The sequence below is a fragment of the Crassostrea angulata genome, chromosome 1 (assembly GCF_025612915.1).
Source record: "Crassostrea angulata isolate pt1a10 chromosome 1, ASM2561291v2, whole genome shotgun sequence".
Classification (NCBI taxonomy): domain Eukaryota; kingdom Metazoa; phylum Mollusca; class Bivalvia; order Ostreida; family Ostreidae; genus Magallana; species Magallana angulata.
Window position 1 is genome coordinate 13,540,680 of NC_069111.1, and position 23,849 is coordinate 13,564,528.

Below are 23,849 nucleotides of genomic sequence, written 5' to 3' on the forward strand. Positions count from 1 at the left end.
AATGAAATGAGAATCATGTTTTTCAAACGTCAAGAATTTCGAGTGAATATACTGGTAGTAAATATGTACTGACGCAAGATTATGGCCCAGTTTCATTTCTTCTAACAGCATTTTTTGTGCCCAGATTTAGATGAATAAAAGAGAAATAATTTTATATTGTACATGAAAAGTGTCAAGAGTTTTACTAAATGATATTTGATCAGGCAAGTTCATTTAAAATGTAAGAATCCAGCCCTTTGTGCCTCAAGAATTCATTTTAGGTAACTTTAGAAAGCATTTGCAAGGGAGCGATAGAAATGTAATCCTAGTAATAAATTGAAGAGTTCATGAAACACACATCTATGAAACAACTTCTCCCTAGAAAGTATTGGGGTATACTCATGCAGAATGGCGTTATTCAGGCAGCTGTTGAAATGTACAACCTTTTTTTGGCAGTTTAAAATGTCTATACTAATTTTCAAATTCCGTATGGATGTTTGCTGCCAAGATATCTTATAGAAGCCCTTTCTAAGAGAAATCAGATTTAATTAGCTGGAATTAATGAGTAAGGTAATTGTGTTGTAGGATTGAAGAAAAAAAATGAAAGAACTGTCAAAGAGAGGTGATTGAGGAGCGAAGGAAGAAGTACACTCCAACTGGAGGGAGCTGTATGTGGCGGGCCGTGACAAAACGTTCATTGAGAATTCACGATGCACAACATCGACCAGATCTGCAAAATAGACCCTCTACCCATTCTCAGTTCAAATCCAGGCACATACTTCCACAGAAAAAAAATAATGGAAAAGAAAATAGACCAACAAACGATGAAACAGTAGTATTATCATGTGTTTATAGTCAAAATTTTATTATTTCAATTTGACAGATTTATCTCAAATGACTTTCTAATAAACAAGTATGGTAGACAATTAAAACTAGGTCAGACTTAAGAATTTGTTACAAGATGAAAAAGAAATGTTGGTATGAATTTTCACGATGTTGTAATTACAATCATAAAAGTGCTATTATATGTGCTATAAATCAGTGGCAATGCAATAAGATTATTAAAAACATATTTGAAGACATCATTCCTTCATAACATACTGGAATACTTGCTATGTTTTTTTTGCAGTCGACTTCGAAATTTTTTTATTTTATTGCAGTGAGTGTGGGTGCATGTCATTTGAAATTCATGGGAAGAACGAGACACTGTGTGATATTTCGTGAATCGATGATCACCAACCCCTAGCTGACCTATTTTCCAACTACCAATAAATGTATGTACATAGAATATAGACATACTTTAACTTTTATACAATTTAGTTTTAATAATATAAGGCTTTCTGTTCTTATGATTGTTATCCCCTGATACCTATATATGATTAAGAATCTTAATATTAATGATAATTAAGTCCGTATGTTCACCAATTTGTATATATCAGTAAGCATGGTTCCTATATTTCTATGCCTTTTCTCTTCTCAAGCCAAGAGAGGGTACAGTATTATTTTATTTCACAATTCAGTTGTCCTTCTAGTGAATTAAGCCAATTGATTCTTGATTAAAAACAGGAAGAAACAGATTGTCATAAACAGATGCAGTACCAGTGAATTTATATTTGTTCCTTTTATTGTGATCCTTTACCGCTATACTTTGCAGTAATGAAACTCTTTTCTTTAGCTGATTAGTTTACCATTTACCTGTAATTATTAATCATATATATTGCTTAAGGAGTTTTAATATGGTGTTAATTTTTGAAGTCACACAAAAAGGGACTGTAAACAGTATAACTTGACTGATTCTTGTCGGCGGTACAGTGTATATGTTCTAGTAGATTTTACTTCATTTGATTTTCTGAAAGTAAATGTTCATGTAAAGATCTTTTTGTGTTAAAGGGAGATGTCTCTCTAACACAGCTTATTTCTATACGTGTCTCTCTTTCATGTACATGCATGTTACTGTTTTACATTCAATGACAAGTTGTCTGTTGCCTAATTAAGGACCCTACTACTGCGTGTCCATCTCTTACAACAGACAGTATGGATGAGTGGGTCATGGTGTCAGCTTAAAGCTCTACTAGTATAGATATAATCGTAATCTTAATCCCTCTGATTTGATCATAATCTTATGTGACATTTCAATTAAATCTGTGTTAATTGAGCTTGACAATTAATTTCTGCATTAATTCATGTGTGCTTTACCTCTTTGATAGTTAGCTTAAAACATTTTTCAAATTTGAAATGCCCGTTAAACCATGCATTCATATCTGAACTTTTTTAATAGCTGTGTGGGAAAATGTTTTTCATATCATCTCAATAATATTTTTATACTCCTTCTTTATACTCCTTCTAATGAAGGTTTTGGAGTAAATAAGATTTACCATGTCCAACTTTGTCTTTTTGTCGGTCTGTCTGTCCATCCATCTTAAGTTTATAATTGGTCAATAATATTTATGAAGAATTAATATCACAGGTTCATACCTTGACGCAAAGGTTGTCTGTGACCCAAGAGAATGTCATGACCCTTAACTAAGGTCATTAACCAAGGTCAAGGTCACATTATTTTTATGGCACTCATCTAAGGAGCCCTTTTTGGTCAGTTAAATGTTACCCCTCAACAGAAATTGCCACATGATAATTTAGATTGTTGATATGAAACCTCTTCATATTATGTAAAAGTTAATGAAAATTTTCAGTTTTATTAAGTAAAAGTAATATGTATTTAGTTCTCTCTCTCTCTCTCTCTCTCTCTCTCTCTCTCTCTCTGTACTTTTGTAATTAGACAAGACATGTTTTAATATGCTGGATTACGTAACCCAAAACTAATAAAAGTTCTTTGATTTGTGTTTGATGCTTGATAACAGGACGAGATTGCATTCTTACTGCGAGAGTTTATTGACTTGAAGAGGTATGATGTTAAGTTTACAAGAATCCACAGTTTAAACAACAGGTGGAAGCATTTTTTTCATTTTACAAACCAAATTTCAAACAAATTCTAGCTTTAATTTGATAGTCTACGCAGTACTTGGGTTTTGCTGTATATATTATTTCTTTATGAAATCAAGGAACACCATTTTAAGAGAACAAGGTATCTTTGGATCAGTTTACCATTTGCACTAAATAACCGTTCTGATTTGTAAAATAATATCAGGATGAGTTTTAAAAAAAAATGTTGTTTCTGTGGTATGTAGAAATGAAAGGTAATTTGAGTGCATTTCCAAAACTGTTGATCCAAATTTCATATTATGTGTTAATACAGAACTTATTATTGTGTTTGTGTATTTACTGTTGAAATGGATCAAGGTGATGATCGAATTGAATTACATGTATCAGCATATTTCAGACAGTTAATGTTTAAAAGCTTTTAAATGTTGGAAATTTCTTTAAAAATTATTTAAATAAATGCATGTTAAGTTTATTATATGAAACATGTATTGGCAAAGCAATTTTAAACTGCCGATTCAGTTAAAAATTTATACAATGAAGATATTAAGGTATTTAGAAAACAAATGATTTGATTTCATGTTATTATTTGTAAAATATATATTTTAAATAATATTTAAAAGCTGATGTATTTTTACATCATTATACCAAGCCAAAGTGAATAAAAAGAATATTTAGGTCATACTGAGACAGGTACTTTCACTTAATTTTGTCAATGAATCTTAAGCACTGTAATATTGTTTTGGGATATTATTCTGATGCTATAAGTACCTAGGAACCAAAATAATTCGTCTGTGACACTAATTATGTTTTGCGTCATGAATTCGTTGGGGGGAATGGCAAAATGGCAGGAAGCACTGTGTGTGTACATTAAAGCCACCGTTAAAGGGCCGGTGCCCACTATCAGAGAGGAAGAGAGACTCGCTCATACGAAGGTCGGCATTGCCACACTCCACTGAGTACTTCTTACCTGTGTGTGCATATTTTAATAGTCTGACGGAGAGAGAGAAAGAGAGAAAAAGGCCAATCTACCTATAAGGTTTTTTTTTCTTGAATGGAATAAGACAAACTGGTGTGCCTCATAGTTTGAAATTTTATTGATTACTGGTGGTGTGAAATTTTGAAAAGAAAAATTTTTCTGATTGAGAATATTTGATTGGAAATAAAAAACATTTCTATTTTTGTGAAGTTGCATAAAGTGAAGAATTAGCAAAAGAAGTGGATTTTTCTTTTTACATGTGCTGTGGAATTAAATTTGTGAACACAGAAGAATGATTTTTTTTAAGTTTGGGAAGAAACAAGATACAAAGTGATTTTTTTTCCTGATATATGCCAATATTGACCAGTGATTTGTGGGGGAAAAAATTCGGACCTTAGACCAGTGCCACTGATAGACCTGTGTGTGCCGACTGTGACTTCTGCAGTTGTAACTCAGACGTGGAATGTTTACTGATTACAAATACAAGCAGATTTGTTAACGACTTGACAGGTAAGACCTCTCAGGTGTTGTAGAAAAGGTGTTCCTTTTTTCCAGCATTTACTAATGTCACTTTAGATCTATTGAAAATGAAACTTTAATGGTGACAAAGTTTACTGTGCCTGCAGACAGAATTTAGTTGTAGATCACTGCTATGATGAGACTTTATCTTGTTTGCTTAATCCTTTTGTTTTTGTATATTTTTTTCCCTTTGATGATATTTATTATGTGCTGTAGAAAATTCTAAATGTGTTGCTGAATAGAAAATTTGCTTGATGAATTCAGAGTCATGAAATGAGTTCACAGTTCAAACATGCAATGTTGATAGTACGGACTGTATTTATTTTTGGTAGAGGGGTTTTAAAGATTTGATTATACATAACACTGGTTGTGCAGAAATGCTGTAATTATTATATAAGTAGTTAAAAATAATAAAGGGAAGACTTGAAAAAATATTTAAATTCAATTCATGAAGAACTAAGTGCAATTAAGTAAGAGAAATCTCTAAGCCATTCCCTAAAGCACAAGATAGTGAAATACACAAAATATGGAAAGTGATATGTAAGGGTTAAAACAAATTTTAACAAAGGCATGCATTTTCACAAAAAAACTTGCTGGCCTCAATCTCCTAATCCTCCACATGCTGAAGTCCTTGTGAGGGGAAAAGGGCTGGGAGCAGCAGGCTTTTTTGTCAAATAGTGAATAAAAACTTTCACCACTCCTCATATAATGAGCAATTCTTTAACTACGAATAACCATGCCTAATTGAGCACCAATCACTCGTAAAATGCATGTAGAAAAGAGTTCTTGGGATGCAGATGTGCAGACCTTGATCATGCAAGGACCACTTGACATGTCTTGTATTTCTGACAGTAGACAGTGGTCAATTTGTAATGAATTGTGTCGATGTTAATTAAGCCCTTGAGTAAATATATCTTGAAGACTATATAACTGTTATCTTTAGATCAGATCTTAAGATATTTGTAACAGTATTTTAAGTTCCCTGGCTAAGAAAACTTTATGCCTGAGACATACATGTATAGTCTACAGCCCTGTTTAAATTGGATTAATTACCCTTGGTATTTTAAAGTCATTAATGGTTAATTCAGTACAAACCTTTGCATGTTATGCAAGTAGTATTTGTACAAGTTTCTGAATCTGTGCCAAATCAAATGCGTAAAGTGCTAATACATAAAAAAAACAAATGTTGAAATGTTTTTCTAGCAGAGATTTTTTTCTCAAGGAAGATGCATATTCAGTTGCCTGCCTTCTGATTTATCTTAATTCTTTTGGATCAACGGGATTTAAATCTGATGTAGTTTGCATCCAACCTGATGCTCAGGTCTTTTCATGTTTTAATTGACAGTATATAACAGATTAAAAATCGAGAAACAACCCAGCAGTTGCTGTGTTTAAAACTTCCTGTGTGATGTCTAAATGGATAAGGGGGTGGAAGATTTGTTTATTTCAATACCTTTTTTTTTAAATTGATGTGGCAAAAAATGTTGAAATCTGTAAAACCTCAAACTTTTGAAACTAGGCTAGGGGGTCTGAAAATTTATATCTTGTGGTTGATTATCAGTCGGAGATTTGGTTGAATTAATGACTGATTTTGTCCGGGTTTCTTGTGTTTGTCTCTCTGCAGTTATAATCTTTATTTTTAAATCTTTAAAAAAATCAGATTTGGTTTTTTTTCCTGAATTAAAAAAGGTAATCATTTACTGACTGACTTAATGACTGATTTTATCCTGATTTCTCATGTTAGTCTTTTTGCAGGTATAATTTTTATTTTTAAATCTTTGAAAAATCAGATTTGTTTTTTATTTTCTGGATTAAAATAGGTAATTATCTACTGGGATGATATCAGCTGTTAACCTATGAACATGTTAGTCTGTCTTTGATTCTAAGTAGTTCCTGCATGCGCATCTTCAAAAAAATCTGTTTTTTGTCTTATCCTGTAAATCACAGATTTTATAGTTGTAAAAACACTTCTTTATCACGGATTACTTGCTGAGCTTGGAACTGTGTTCATCCAGAGGATGGGCAATGAATCCTGCCTGAAAATTAAATTACAGACAACACCACATACAATGTTTGGGTCAAAACATTCTGGTGTTGTTGCAGTTAAGAAGGCTAATGAGGTTGATATTTTGTAAATACTTGATAATTCTTTTCGGTTTTGGTTTGATGTGAATTTGTTTTTCAGCAGTTGTCAAAAACGTTGTTTGGCACCAGTGGCTGATGTTTTGGTGTTAACTATCTTATCTATTTACCTGCAAATCTTTCAAACTGGCAAAATGTTGATGGATATATTTTGTGATCTGTACAGTGTTTCACAAATAGAACATTTTGCAAGAATATTCCATTCCCTTGTTCATAAGATTAAATATTCTCTTTGGAAAAAGTACAATGTCTTAATCCAGTGCTATGCAGGCTAAGTAACATGTTTGCACATAAAAGACGTCCCCCTAAACCTTTTACTATGAACTAATTTGAGTATCAAGTGACAAATTTACAATTATTTGCTTTACTAAAAATAATATTTAATAAACCTGGTCATGACATTGTTATCACTCAGGTCAATAATTGTCTATATCCAAGAACTCTTTTTCCCTTGTAGCAGTGGCAATCCACTATTCCATTCAGCCAGGGACAAGTGAAAATTGATTGGTCCATGCATCAAACCAAAGGCTCTGTTACAGCTCCAGCACTCTTTTCAAGGTAAATCATTTATAACACGGTTACAAATGCAGGTAGACAGTTATTACCTGTCGTTTATTACTGGGTTTCCTGTGTGGACGGGCCAGCAAGCAGTTGTTTTCCCACCAAGTTTTAAGTCCATCTGAATTTGAAGATCAGTTAATACCCCACCAAAGATATTTGACTTCTTGATTCCTGGTAAATTTTACCAGCCTGGAACAAATGTGTTTGATTGTGTAACATGGAATAAGGCGTAGTTTTTTTAAGGGATTTTCCCCAAGAGTTGATGGGATTTACCTTTATCTGTGGCCCTGGTCTAGTTGTTACCTGTTGGGTTCAATGTAGAGATCACTGAAACACCAAGAAATCATTTTTTTGGGGGAGAGGATAACATTGGTTGTTTTTTCTTTGTTTGGAATGAACATGTATTTCATGATTTTGAGATATTTCCCACAAATTCAGTTGTGAGAATTTACAGCCTTCACTTAAAAATATTTCATATTCATGAGGAACGGAAACTATGATTCCAACTCAAATTTCTCAAATTTAAGGGTATGAGATATACATGTATCTATATAACTATAGATATATTGTTTTGTCGCTGGTATTTTTGACTGCTTGGTATGAAAAATTGCTATATTTTTGAATACAGCATATTTTAAATTTTCTTTTTAAAGGAAGGTATGTGCTTTACTTTCCAAATAATTAAAAAACAGATTACCTTGTAAATATTCAAGTGATTTTGAAGCATTTAACTAGCCATTCTGTATAATCAGTGGTCACAAAACCAATTTGGAGATTCCAGAAATTGTGGTTACTGATTATATGCAGACCATATTTCACCCGAAATCTGAAGGAATGGCTTAACTATTCTATCAAGCGTCTGTTTTGACACAGACAGAATGGGAAGATTAAAACCAGGTTATTATTTGTGTATGAATATTAAATCTTCAGTTTATTTTCGCTATGTGAATTGGACAAAAGCTGGGTCATTAGTGATTTGTTTGGCCCCATGGGATCGGATTGCATAGAAAATATGTACACAAAGGCTTTGCTTTGATTTGTTTGTAATGTTTTGCAAGTTGCGTTTTAGAATTACACCAAGTAATGATTCCTTCATTCCTTACTTTACCTGGGTAAGGTAACTTCGAAAAGGGGGGAGGGTGGGAGGTATGGATGTATGATAGTAATGTTGTTGGCAATCCTGTTTTACTCCAGTGAATAAATAGCTCGGTCTAATTGAGACAGTTGGATGGTGGTAGTTGTGATGGATAGGCAGAGTGATCTTTTTGGAATTCTCTTGGAATAAATGTCATTCTTGCATGGAGAAGATACCTACATGTAGGTTATCAGCATGCAAGCCCGCAGTAACTGCTACAATATTTATATATACTTGTACCTGTAAGCGTTCTACTGTTGTTGATCTGTGAATGCAATAGTTGCGCAACTTGTGGCTGGTTCTAAGTAGCTGGTATTCACTCAGGCTACCTGTTGTTCTGTGAGTCATAATTATATATGCTTAAATGATTGTGAAAGTGAGAGATAATCAGTCGAGATATCTCGATACTCGCAACCGAACTGTTGAGTCATCTCGCAAAAAGGGTGAGATATGTGGGCCAAAAGGTTTCACTGGTCATTGTGCTTAAGTGCAGAATTTTTTTTGGCAGAGATTTATCTCTGCATGTTGGCATCAAGAGACTTTACTGAGATGGTCATCTAACAACATTTAGGAATTGCCATCCAATAAAGCAGGGGCATTCTTTGAACATGATTGTGCATTATGACAATTTTCCTTTCGAAAAAAAATCTTTACGTATTCAAATAAGTTTTATTACGTAGGATTTAAAGGAACTCTAACAATAAATTTTACATATGTAAAAGACAGGTAGCCTGCTAGTAATCTTTTTTCTGCTTGCTCTATGAAAAGGTTTTCTCTATGCAGTTAACAAGTGCTTCATACTTGAAATTTCTTATGTCCAGTCATAATGAGCGTGATGCTGATTTTCTTTGTCCCACTACTCGTGAACCAGCAAAACGTCTAAATACATATTAGATAAACACAGTCGGGCTTCCATTTTTGCTTGTGAACTTGCATTCAACCATGTGATTTTTATGTTTATACATTAATGAAGTGAACAAATGCTTTACATAGCCATCTGAGTAAACCCATAGATGAGACAGTAAGCCTGCACATGGGCAGTTTAATATAGGTCATAGTCAGGTAAATTAAGTAATGCATGCATTGACCTGAACTATCGGACTATATGGTAGCTTATAAGTTCACTCTTTGCTTTATTTGTCACTATTAATTCTGTGTCGTGAGTCACTGTGAGTGTTGGGAATGTTTTCAATGGCTTCATTGCATGGAACGGATCATGGTTCGATTCCAAACCAACTGAGAAATGCTTTCATGTATATCTGTTGAACATTACGTGAAGTGTTAGCTTATAGGAGAAGAGTGGTTTAGAATGTTTCTTTAAAAGAGTAAACTTGAAGCAAGTGATTCTGTAGAGGCAGTGCACATTGAAGGGGGCATTTATTGCATTCCCTCCTGATGAGGGTTTGCACAAGTTGCGTAAGAACAAGCAGAACCCTTCTATTGACTGCCATTTAATGGTTAATTAGAAAATTAAAAACGGATGTGTCTGGTGAAGAAAGGGGGGCCTTGTTTTTATCTCTCTGTCTCATCTAGGTAAAGACCCAGACACAATATGTGAAATCTTGGGGTATATCGCAACAATAAGGCGTTGTGTTGGCGGGGGATAATTTCTGTCTGGATGTCAGTGTTACAGTCTATGCATCTAAGAAGATGAAAATTAACCTTGCTTCTTGTATATATTGCATGTTTTATAATTCAAAGAGGAATTATTCTGTATTATTCATGCAGACAGTAACTTATGAAATGTCTCTTTTAATATGTAAACTTGAGAGTTTTCTACCTGTTATTTGAGAGAGAGAGAGAGAGAGAGAGAGAGAGAGAGAGAGATTGCTTCAAATGAATAGTGTCTATGTAGAATAAGTTTTAGGTTTTTTGATTCAACAAAACTTATTGTGACACAATTGCCTTAGTTCAGTCTATGAGAAAGTGCTCTATGATCTGCTTTATCTGAATGTCAATGTCTACTATCAATATGGAGCCAAGATTTTAAAGGTCTCCTTTGGACTTGCATTGTTGACTTTCATCTCTAACCAATCATTGCTAATTTCAACACCTTGGTTCTATTGACTCTGGTATCCCTTGCAGGTTATCTCGGATGAATTCAGGGGTACTTTGTATAATAACTACAATGAAATTCTTAATGGTAGGTCTAAGTATTTTTTAAGGTTGTGCATTTCGCAGGAAATGGGATGGCAAAAAGAAATGGATACCCATATTGTGTTTTGAACCACTAGAATACTACATCCTGAAACTAAAGGACTATCAGACTACTAACAAAGTAATTCTCACATTCTCTTAAGTACATTTCATTTATCAACATCCTAGTATCAATCGTAGAGGCTTTGAATTCATGAGATTTGCCATTGCAAAATAACTTGTTTGAATGTTGGTTTCCTCCATCTTTGGTTACAACATACTCGATAGTCTGGTTTTGATAAGTTGTGTACGAACATTTTAGGAAATAACTTGAGATCACACATAGAGATATGTTGTGGGGGAGTTGTTTGTAGGTTAAATCTGGATATTATTACCATATTCATACTGTAAAGCTTTATATTTACCACATGATGAATTCTCCAGAAACTTTGTAGGTGGAGATTGCAATGATGAATAATGTTATTCAATTTTGACATTTTTTGATCAATTAAATAAAGCATTGTAATGAATTTGCAATTTTATCATGGTTTCGCAAAGATGTTTTTGTTTTTGTGAACACCTTTCATATCTAGACTTCAAGAACTAGAAACACTAGAACACCCAAAGGGTTTCTTTGAGGACCATGTTTTGGAAGCCTGCAAGTGAGGACTTGATACCAAAAATAGAATTGTTTGTTTGTCATGTAAAAACTGCAAACATGCATCATGCACCTGCCATAGATATTCCACCTGATTGTCATTTTGCATGTAGAATGTTAATTTATGACATGGTTTTGCCTGTGAAGCAATATCTTTTCTGTTCTACCTGCACAACAACTTTGCAATGATTCATATTTTTTCAATAGACTATAAATGGGTATTTCTAACAAATACTTGTATGAAAAAAGCTATCAATGTTGAAAACATTTCAATATGAACACCGATCCATCAAAGTCTTTTTGAATAACTAGGTATCAAGTTTGATGTATGATTTGCTAAATCTTCATTATTCCTTTGACATCTTTGTGAAGGTGGTGTTGAAAATTCCCTGTAATTTTGGTCCATATTTTTCTCCTGCTATTTGAATAAATTAGTTTGAATTGATATCCAAAAGAATAAACTTGGGGAAAAGTTTTTCAAGTGAATAGAAAATGATAGTGATGATTTCGTATGAGGTGAAAGAAACGCCTATCCCTTAGGTGACACAATTAATGAAAATTACCGAATTTAGAGACATTAAATTACTTTGAATCCCTTCTTGTGTTCATTGATAGAAATCATGTTATTACATTAAATAAGATTATTCTGTTTGTAGATATAATTATATATGGTAACTTGATTTCTCTCTATGAAATCCTAGGAGCTGAGTGGGGTAGGTATTACAATGGCTTGACTTGTGATCATTATTCCAGATCGCTGTTCCTATACAGACATGACCATAGGCTGACTAACTCTGATAGTGTATCGTACACAACTTTATGGTCTACAACTAAACAGTAAACATATAAAGAAACTGCTTGATATTTCCTTGGACAATTAGATGTGATAAAGACTTGGTTGACGAGATCCAGACAGATATTGCATAAAATTAAACTAAGTATAACAATATTTACCCATCCCCTTTGTATCCAGGTTTTTAAAAGTGGGATAATTGAAAGCAATAAGGACCTTCATTCATAAAAAATGTTTGTAATACATTGGGCCTTTTTAGTTTAAATTGGTCTGAAAATTACCTTGGTCGCTCTATTACCACTTAGCTGATTTAATTGTTTATTATGAAAAATTGTGCCACAGTACAGCTTAGGCTCACAAGAGCAGGAACCTGCTTCAATGAATGGAAAACTGTAGAAAGTAAATCTACTTGATGTTGAAAATTTTGAGATTTTGGGGTAGGAGAAGTAATTAGAATAATTACATTAAGCATCAAGACCATTGATAATAAAGGGCTCTGAATTCAATTGTCAAAAAAGTCCTACCTATAGACTTTGAGACTACTCTCAGAGACATGTTTGGACAATTTTGTTCTGTCTGCAGACCACCTGGCTGTAAAATTATGGGATGTTTACACATGCTTAAATAGTGTTCCATCCACTACTTATCTAGAGTCATTTCACACTTCTTGAAAAATCTAGGAGCAAACACATTTTCTGTTGAGGACCAAACAACCAAACAGCTGCCATTATTTTGGCTGGACTTTTCACCTTTTGTCCAGGAAATCACTTTTTGAGATGGACCAATAAACACCGAATCACCGAAATTCTCTTTGGAATGTTTCTTTATAATTTTCAAAGGGTTTAAATTCAGTTTATTTCACACTTAATCTGAATGAAGAAAAAAACTTATCCAAGCACTTTCATTCAAAAAACAGGTGTTGAAAGGCATATTTATAAACTGTTTAAAGTATTACTGATGTACGAATTAATTTTGCATACTTGCACTGGAATGATTGTACGCATTTGTTGTTTTTGGTCAGTCTATTTCAATTCAACTGAATAAGTAAAAAAATACAGAAAAAAAGGATATTGTCATGAAAATGTTTCTTTTACTTACTTTGTATCATGTTTTATTTCTTTGTAACCTGATCTTGGATTAAGATTAAGGCCTGCAGACCTTCCTCTTTGAATGGACTGTCGGGGTAAATGGATGTGGGTGCAAACACCTCTGTCAAATTAATGTCAAAGGGAAGGCCCACTTGTTTAAGAAGTCAGCATCTCTTTAGACAGTAATTACCACTGATCAGGAAAAAAGACAGTTATCATAGCTTGTTGGATTACAACCTGGAAACGCTGATTTTAGGGGGTTTGACAAGACTTTTCCACCTATTGGAGACAGTCACTGACAACGCTTTATTTTGTAGCCAATTTCTGTGTCCTGTCTGCTTCCCCTTTGGACTCTCTGACATCATTCAGTCCTAAAGCAAGCTTTTTTACTGCTCCATCTAAAGTCACCTAGCTGAAAAAAGGGTCAATAAAATATTGTGGGATGTAAATCAGAAACCTGTTTTTTGGAATAATATGTTTCATGAATATGACACCTTATTACCGGTGATGTAGCTATTTGATGGTGTTACCACACCGATTTTTAACATGGTTCGGGGAGGAATAAATTCAGGATAAATCAGGGAGAATGAGGTCCTATTCTCCTCCTCATACATCGGCTGATGTCTATCATAAATGACTGAATTCCGTGAATGGAATCCAATCTCATATTCGATCTTTAAAATTATCATACTGTCATCATAGGCACTGGTTATAGACTTATTAAGTCAATAAAAGCATATATAATGTTGTAATGGGATTTTTAAGATTGCATTTTCAGATTTGGGAACATCTAATTTTGTTGTGTATTGAAATTTTACATTGTATGAATTCACTTTAGATGAGGTCTTCTGATAAGCAAAGCTGACACTTACGGTAAGCATGGTTAATGGACTGTGAAGGATTTGCAGTGAATTCTACCTCTTGGAGTGTAAGATTTGGAAGATTTTCTTTTGAAGTCATCCAATTTGTTCTCTACAGTTTATGGTGATGAGCAGCCCCCAAAAAACGGGGATTGAGTTGCGATGGCATGATATGAAGATTTTCGGCTTTAATAGTGGAAAAAAGTTAGAAAATTGTCTTGTTAATCTGAGAAGTTGCTGCATATCATTATTCAGGAGATTTGAAAGTGATACATTTGTATATGATATAGTTTTCTAGATAAATAGGTTCCCTTTTCAGGGGTTTGGACTAAATGACCTTCTAGAGAAGTCTCGATTATCAGTCCAGCAGACTACAAAACTTCATCCCCAAACAATGAGCATTTATGTGTGATCACCAAAGTTCAAAAGGGTCATTTCATTGTAAGAAAAAAATTTAAAAAAGGGTTATCATAGATTTTGTTTCTTTTGCTAAGGTGGTACAGTCTACACTGATATACTTGTCTTATTCCTTCTACTGGTACTGCTGATTTAATAGAGTGAAAGAGGCACGGAATATATGATTATTAAATTTCGAATTTCAAGTGAAAGTGTAAACAAAATATGGCCCCTACTGTAAAATATTAATTTAGATACCAGGCAAAAAATGTGATAAGAATTTAAACAAACTTATATTGGTATGATGTTGTTTGCATTGGCCCTTCGTCAGAATATGAATTGTTGACCAGACGAAAACTGGAGACTGGTCCATTGCAATAACCGTGCACTCGAATGGCAATCCACTTGACTGGGATTTCTGACGACCACTAGCCGCTTATCTACCACAAACAAACAAATTGAGGGCCTCTTGGTCTGCTTAGGACCCAAATCAATCATCAAATTTGTGTGTTTTGTTCTTGAGGCTTTTGTCAGTGAAAATGGAATCTTACATAACTTTTTGATACAAATGAGAAAGAATGGCCCGCATGCTTTTGCAAGTACATGTATTAACTTTCCAAGTTCTTGATGGCCCTTGAAGATACCCAGCTAAAATTAAGAGAAAAGAATAAAACAGCCTGGTAATAAAGATCTTGATACGACTATATACGTCCTAAATATCTACAGTTTTTTGGCAAATGACTGGTAGGATGATGTTGCCCCCTTTCTTGTTTTGATTTACGATGTAATCATCTTTTTATCATTTTGCTGGCACAGTCTTGTCAGATTATATATTACTTTACATTAATGAAAAACAAAAGACCAGAGATGTCTCCACTGAGTGAAATATGGATCTGCACTGACTCTTAACATCAAAATCACAAATCTGTGCAGGGAATCTATTGAATTTTATTTAATGTTTTTTCCTTATTGCTCCATTTCTGAATTACCAATGTTTATGAAACGCCTCTTGAATTCTTCAACATATCTACACAAGTTTACCTTGGGATTGTTTGTTCTTCAGTGATATATCATTTCTTATGAAGATAGGAACTCCTCTCATCATAAATCCTCACCCCACCCCCAATCTTCTAATCTGAAGATGCCAAAAATTATGATAACCATTTTGTTTATGTTCAGAATGCAACTTGCAATCAAAAGTCTTTACTGTGTACCAACACAAAAGTACCACTTTTTATTGATTTTGAACTGTTTGTAAAATGATGAAATTTCTGAAGATGGTAGTTTCTAGCTCCATCATTGTTGGAACCAATGGGCTTTCTATCCGTTACACTGCTGTAATGGATAGAAAACCTGTGAGTTCCGACGATGAAGCTGAACCTTTCATTTGCTTACTTCAGAGGAGAAATTGATCAATTCTGTACCTAAAAAATCAGTTAATTTTACAGAAGATTATCTATGAGCATTCTGATAAGGTGTCCTGCATGTACTTTCCTTTAGGTTGTGGTATAGTCTGCTACGTGTAATATTGCAGAAGACTCCGAAAGTTGATATGTTGGATACAGGAACAAGGTTTCTGGCATTCTGGCTACACCTCTCTTCGCGGTCTCTTTATCTGGATGATTAGGAAACTTGAGGTATATACCTACAACTGTTAATTACAGGCTCCTGCCTAGGTGTGGGCACTTCATGTATCCATTTACTTGTTGAAATACACCTGACATTTTTATCAGGAGGAAGGCCTTAAAATCATAAGGTTGTTGGGATTCAATTGATGTAGTTATATCAGCAGGTGTGTTTGAAAAAAAATGAAGAAAAAATAAGGTTAGGGTAAAAAAAAAAAATTGGCTGGATTGGGTTTTATAAAACTGACAGGAAAAATTATATATGTGGGATTGAACTTTTACAACTTCCTGTTCATAGCGTATAACAGTTGTGATATCGATGAGTGTCAGCTTTACAGAAAATCTTGAACTCGATCAGATGGTTGAGGTCTTGGAGAAAAGATTTGGAAAAATCAGTCATCCTATTCATTTTATATTCTTCATTTGATAAAAAGATTCTACAAGTTTTATATTTTTCATTCAATAATAATATGGTGGCAGAAATTGGGCAAGTCATTCAGCAGTGTAATCATGCAGAAGTAGGGCAAGTTATGCATTCTTTGACCAATTTCGTTAATGTACCGGTATTATTATTTTGACTGTGTGCCAGCAATGTGTGTAGTTTTGCATCATGTATTTACTGTATATAAAAATATTATATCATATACATACACAATCGTGCATGTTTGTTTACCCCTCCATTCTTTGGGAATATGAACACACCCAAACAAATTACGTTTGATTGCCAGAAATGTCAGATAGGTTCCTCCTTATGCAACATTTACCTTTTAATGTGATAAACTATAAACAGCTTTGCTGGTCTGTGACAAAGAACATGCTATCTTTAAAAGCAAAACAAAAAACAAAAAAAATATTGACCAAGTTTCAAAATGAGAGTATTGTGAGATTTTGGTTACTGTATACAGGAAAATATGAAAATATTCGCCCCTGTTTTATTTTCGCCCCTTTTGCCCTTTTTGCCAGTGGGTGAATTTAAGACTGGTCAATTTCAAATGTCTTAAATCATCTCTCTTTATACACAACTGGAACGAAACTGTTTGCAAGTATAGAGGGGTGAAATTACATGGGGCAAAAATAACCCTGTATTCAGCATGTGCCTTCCATGCTCAGGTTAGGACATATGCCTTTGGTCAGCATTAGCTCGGTGCTCTTTTTCATTGGAATGCATACATGTACAAATGTTTATACATTTACTTAATCCATATCACCCAAATCCATCATCATATGCCATGAGTGCAAGCATGAATGCATAGAGTAAACATTTGTCATTTCATGTTCAAACACTGATTGTGTTAGCAAACATAGATATGCTTTGCTGAAAATTTCAAAGCAAGGTCACAATAAGGGGAGGGGTAGAAGATTTTTGGGGTTTCTGCACACTTATGAAGGACAACCACGGTGTAATTTTATATACCCAAATTTTTGAAATGTCAGATGAGATCAACCTCTTTAAATTAATATTGGTTTATGAAAAAATTGAAGATATTATTAAAATCAATATTCAAATCTGCATGCATTGCATGCTTACATAACTAAGGGTCTAAAAGCAATTTATAAATGGTCCTACATTGAGAGGAGAACTAGATCCACTTTATAATTCTAATCTGACTAGTTCGTGGCCCTTTGCATTTCACCCTGCAAGCCTGTGCAGCTGTTAATATTTATAGACATACATTTCTACCTTATTTACACTTTGTGGTCTATAATAACCCATCAATGCAGTTCTCTCGTAAAAAGCGTCACCTTAAACCTGTTTCACTGGAGTTTTGATGATGAGGAACAAATTCCTCACACCTGAAATTTCAAGGTATTGTATTGCCATAATTATTTTTTGTGTCTCCTTTTATGGGTGGTATGAACCAGTGTGAAAATTTCAGGTTAGAGTGTATAATAAATCATAGAAGATATGCTTAGGATGGCTGCATAAAAAATGAGATTTTTTTCCCCTCTTCTTGGGACATTTCATGTGCTTGAATATAAATGTGGCTTAACGTCAACCTTGTTGTTGCAATTAGAGGAGTCTGTGCTATTGTTGGGGAGGAGAGCCGTATTAAATGGAAGGAGGGGCACCTGCTGGGAGGGGCAGGGGGGAGGGACACAATTATTTTGTCATTAAAGAGCATCACAAAAGGTGTGGACAGGTGATAACATTGTAACCTGGGTATTTCTGCATCAGTTTGTCAGAAGAAGAATTTCAGTGGACAGTTACTAAAGATTAGAATCACTGTGGGCATTGAAGAAGAAAAAAAAAGAAAACTGTGACTTCGTTGATGCAATGATTGATGTTTTAAATCTGATAGAAGAGAGAATTGTAATATCTAGACATACTTTTTTATGTTGAATGAATAACACTGCAATTAGATTGAATGAATAAGGAATTTTTCAGAACATGTCTATATGTCTGTGAACTGTTTTTTGTGTTCTAGCTTAAGTTTGTTTTTGGGAAAGATTAGCTTCTAACAAATGTTGAATTAATTGTCAGATGGTATATAGTCTCTGACAATAATGACAGTGAGCAACACAATGCATGGAAGATATCAGCTTGGCATGACCAGCCAATTGTTTCAAGGAAACTTGATAAATTTAGGCCGGAGTTTTTGACAACAGGTTTAGCGAGAGATTTGATAGATATGAATACCTGTATAAAAAGCATCAGACATGCCTGTGAAGGCGGTTGATAATATGGTTTTTTTAGTTCTTTAAAAAACATCATTATCAGCATATATATTTATATCATATAATCCTGGCAGAATCTGTATTCAAGAAATATAAAATTTCCATAAAACTTGATCAATTTTTTTCATCAATATTTCCAGACAGATTTTTTAAAAATGTGTACGTGTAGCCTGCCAGGTGCATATTCGATGTTAGTCAATGAAAGGTTGCCAATATCAAAGAAAACAGAACCAAAGACAGAAGCATAAAATGCATGTTTGTCATTCACGCTTTTCAATGACATGTCGCATGAACATTGCAGTGTCGACAAAGTGAGAATTCCTGACAGAAATATCTCTCACTTCACCTGATACCCACCATTTACATCTGACCTTTTAGTTCTTTGGCTGGAGAAATTGTCTTCTGCAGCTTACTCTGCTTGTTTGATGTGATACTGTTGATGTCTTGGGCACAATGATATTTTGTTCGTTCATGCTATGCACGTTTGTTCCCATCTTTTTTCAGCTCAAACCTTCTTTTTTTTTACGCTTCTTTTTGTGTGTTTCTGTGTGTGTTAACCCTGTGAGGTTGATACAAATAAGAAAGCAGGCAGACGCTATAAAATTGGGATCTGTCTGCAGACTGTCGGCCTTTCTGGATCTCAAGATACAGTGTGATATGTCAAATCTTCTCAGAAAAACCATAATCTGCAGCATAAAATTCAAACTCAGAATGGCATGACATGTAGCATGTGTATGTCATTTGTTGTAATCTACATCTTCTAGGCTAGGTTCCATTTGATCTGCTGTCGTAGCGGTTTAAAACTTGCTCAAGTCACAAATCGAATTAATCCCAAAGTTTAGATGCAAACAACTGATGATAATACTAATACCCTATGGGAAGATATATTCATAAACTTCATGCTTAATTTGTTGACTGTCTGATCACAGTTTAGGAGACCATGAATAGCGAAGGGAGTCATAGGCATTATACAAATATATCATCTATTCTTAATGTTGACCTTGTCTGAAGGTCGTTTAGATTAAAGTCAGATTCTACGCAGAGAATCCGATTATGATCCTAAATATCAGCTATGTCACCCGACCTACAGAAGACGCAGGCAGTAAATTTTCTCAGGTAATGAGGTATCTCCGGGATATAAAGTCAAAACAAACAGGGTGGTGAATTATATTTAATTATATAATACTGCGTCAGAGTGCTTGAACAACTCACTGCTAACATTCTAACAGATAGACAACTGACGACAGACAACTGGCAATTTCTGTTTGAAGGACCCTTCAGAATCCCCAAAATAGCATGGTTTTCATGATGAGCTGGAAGCAATGACAGGAATTCAATTGTGAAAACTAAAATTTCTTCAAATTTTTGTATACACCTTGTAAAATTTCAAAGTCAAGATTCCTCTTGCATAATAAATTTTCGAAATAATTTAACAGCCATGAATAATTACCCCAACAATGCCAAGAAATTAAGATTCTGTGAAAATTAGTGGAAAAAGCATGTTCTCCTGAAAAACGCAAGAAGCATATTATCTGTAATAAAGCTAAGTAATTTGTTAGGCAGCATTTAGCTTTAACTACCTTTCTGATGCCAGGAATGCTAGCAAGTGCAGCAGAAGATAGGTAGATACACTTGTTTTACAATGTTTGCCAAGATCATCTTGCATGTTAGCTGAAGACAGGGATGGAGACAGCCGTGATTTATTTGCGCACTAACTGCCAAAGCTTTGTTTTTACTACAGGGAAAGTCATTTACGTTGAAACACAATCACTGTTTTAAAACTGGCGATATTCAGGTATCAGGTAGTAAAAAGGGATTTACAGTTATGTACAAAATTGGATGTTACAACTCTAATTATAAACATTTCCTTCTAATTTGATTAATGAAATAGTTTCTTTGTGTGTCAAATTCAAATATGATCAATGTTATTGCTAATGTATAAAGTACGTAACTGTCATAATTTCAATTGGCAAGTAAGTTCAGTTTGATCCAGTTACCAGTACACAAAAACTTTTTTTGAAATTATTGCATTAAAATCTCAGTTGAATTTCAGGCAACACATAATAACAGGGCTATTTTTCTGTAATTTGTCATGGAGCTGTGTTTGTGGGGGTATAATAATTAGAAATGGAAGACATTTATATGAGAAAGCCATTATTTAGATACACATAAACTGAAGGATCCCTCATACTGAGCCGAAAACAAAGACAAATGACCAGCAACATGTCAGGTGCTGACCCGTAGATCAGCTAGAACCACTGCCTGCAGACAGCTTCAGTGAGGCAGCCTTCTTAATTGGAAACTTTGATTTACATCCCATGAAAAAGTTTCTGTTACTCAAACTTACCTAACCAATGGTTGCAACTTGCAACAAAGATTGTATATATGATGTCCTGAAGTGTTTATTAAGGGGGAATAAATCTTGCTCCATGGCAAGGGAGATGATGCAGGTTTTTGCAGAAATGAATGTGTAAATCTTCCTGGTTGGCATTAAAGAACTCAAATTTTAACCTACATTTGTCACTTATACTCGCACATAGCATAATAAGTAGTTGACAGATGATCCTTGATTAGGTCTGAAATAGCATCAAATCTTATTTTTAAACGTTACATAAATCAGAGCTAGGTAGGGGAGAGAACTCTGCGGTTAGGATGACATCAACATCTTGCTCATGTTGAATAATTTATAATCAACTTATCTCTTTTCCATTGACAATCGTCAGATAAAAATAAAACACCAGGTAGTATAATGCTTCAAACTGTGTACATTTGTTATCTTAATTACCAAAAACAAAAGTACAGAGTAAACATTCAGTTGGGGCATTATGAATACTGATGATAATTCCTAACCCTAACTGCGGCATTCCATGAAAGAGTAAATAGAGTCTGGAAAATGTTGTCAAGATGACACAAATTATGTTCAACAGACGTGTCTTGTAAGGAGAAAGATTTTTGTGTACTTTTATATACCTCTACAGAAAGAACAGGTATGCATATATTTTTCCCCCAATTTTCTCCATACAAGTGGCCGCAGTTTATTACCATGCGCTGTGGAACATGACCCATAAGTAAACTACATTACGTAGTTCTTGTCAGGGGAGCTACCAGGATCTAGGATGGAGTTTTTTTGGTTGAGAGGAGAAGTTTATGGTCGTGATGTACGATATCGCCCCCCTCACCCCCTTCGCTCCCACCTGGCAGATGATCCAGATGTATAATGAAGAGAAGTTGTGGGGCTATTTGTTGGGGTGTGATAATTGGTCATAAAGGTGAGATATTTGGTTCTTGAGGTGACATGTCAAATAAAGCCCAAGGAGGCCTAGCCACTGTAAAATATGCACTCAATGATGTATTACAAACAGACACTGATTTAAGAGGGATTAGTGTTACTGTGTTTCTGCGTCGAGAACATCCAGGAGAGCACATATAACCAACACCTTATAAGACTTCGTACAAAATCCCCTATGTCAGTGGTTGTCCTATATGTGTTGGTTTTGAATAACACAATTTCAAACTTAATATCCAGTACATTTTCGGATCAATGTAAAAAAGTTTAGTGCATAAAAAAAGGGGGAAATTGTTGTATAAACAGACAGTTTGTGGTTACCCAGTACATGTATAATCATAGCTGAATTCAATGCCCAGAATTTTTTTTTCATGTCAAGTAGAGATTTTCAATGTTGGACAATTTTTCATTGCATCATTTGGGTATTAAATGACCATTAAGAGATTACTACATAAATCTTGTCGACCAGAGACTGGTTAAAGATAGATTGATTGAAATGGAAACCTTTGAGAGCTGGGAACCGTCTTTGTTGGTGGGCACTTTGGGTCTGACATAAGTGTCATTCGGATTATGTAATAGTTAATGGTACAACTTAAAAAAAATTGACAGCATCTGTTTATGGAGATCTGAGATTGGGATGATGCATGGACCGGTAATCCAAGCCAATGTTTAGTCTGAATTTGTATTACATTAACGTCCTCAGTTTTTTCTGTGTTGATTTGATTCATTAAAAGCTGTTAGTCTGTAGAAGCAATAAGTGCATGTGCCTGCTGAAAGAAGTCTGGAAAATTGCTTCTACATCTGGCACACTGAGTAGATCAAAATACCTATGTACTTTTTGTTTTTTCCAAGGTTTTGATTTTTTGGGGGGGGGTAAAAAACCATCAACTTGTAGTTCTTTGACATAAATACATATAATTGTGGGAGCAGAAAATGATGCAATTGTAATGTACCTAAAGCCTTTTACTACTTTGTTGTTTTCACTCCAAAGTCTTCGTAATCATGCAGTGTACTGCATGCTATGTATAGCTCTTCATTATTTTATCAAGGGTAAGTGTATCTGACATTGAATTTAAATATTTTATGCCAAACTCTGGGAGTGGTGTACTGATTTTTCGTATTGGACAGGTTGGCGTTTGATGGCCCTCTAGGGAGTCTGGCTGGAAACAGACAGAAATAATGCTCCTTTATATTATATCAATCTGGTTCACTTGATTATGTCTGATGTCATTAGCAATAAAAAGGAAGCTAGCTGTTCTTTGTGCCACTGCTGGGGGTGGAATATGACGAAGACGTCTCAAAAGCTTGATGAAAATCGACAGTGACGATGTCTCTCTCTGAAGTTTCCAATTTCGTCACCTCTGGGTATGAGACTCAGTGCTTTCTCCAAAAAACGTGTCTGCTGAAATGTTAAAAAATTATGGATATGACAGATGTAGAAGAAATTTTTTTGGAGAATCATATTGTATTAGGGGGAAAGTGGCTGACACATCTGTTCAATAGACAAATGTGTCACAACTAATGAAGGTTTAAAACCCAGCCAGTCAAGAAATTTACAGTCTTGCTGTTAAATTTTCATCATTTATTCATTAATGACTTCTAAACATTACTGGACAATTTTATTTTGATAAAAGTTTAATACCAAGATTATTTGGACTCAAAACCCTTGGCTTTTTTCTCACACCAGTCTTCTTAATTGTAAATTTTAATTCAAACATTAGTGAGCAGTACAAATAATTGTAGTTTGAATTACCGGTATTTGTTTAAATATGTACCAGAATGTTATCATAACATTGGGTTTTATTCAATATTCTAAATAAAATCTTGTAAGCAAATATGCCAATGTAATACACCTACTAGTATGTGGAATACATGATTACCTCATAAATATTACCTTTTAACCATTAGCAGAATAAACTGAATTTTTGTGATATGTAACCTTATTTTGGATAAAATGGAGCTAATTTGGGGGTAGGTTATCTTTTGATATTGAGTGCATGATAGCCTCCAAGAGTAATGAGAAAGTTAGACTGGCTGGAACATTGGGTGGACAGGTTCAACACAGTATGATATGGAATA

At 34.4% G+C, this 23,849-nt stretch overlaps 1 protein-coding gene across 5 annotated transcripts in view; it reads left to right on the forward strand.

Moving 5' to 3' along the window:
• Positions 1 to 564: 564 nt before the first annotated feature.
• The window catches only part of LOC128165856 (semaphorin-5A-like), a 56,005-nt gene continuing 32,720 nt past the window's right edge, over positions 565 to 23,849 (forward strand). The window contains exons 1-3 of one of the 5 annotated variants that reach the window (XM_052830748.1): positions 565 to 814; positions 1,140 to 1,253; positions 7,014 to 7,114. The gene's annotated coding sequence lies outside the window, so the exon portion shown is untranslated. Of the gene's footprint in view, positions 1,254 to 3,591; positions 4,406 to 7,013; positions 7,115 to 17,498; positions 17,616 to 23,849 lie in introns of those variants that run through there. The other 4 variants (XM_052830757.1, XM_052830737.1, XM_052830726.1 and 1 more) reach the window with 4 other exon arrangements.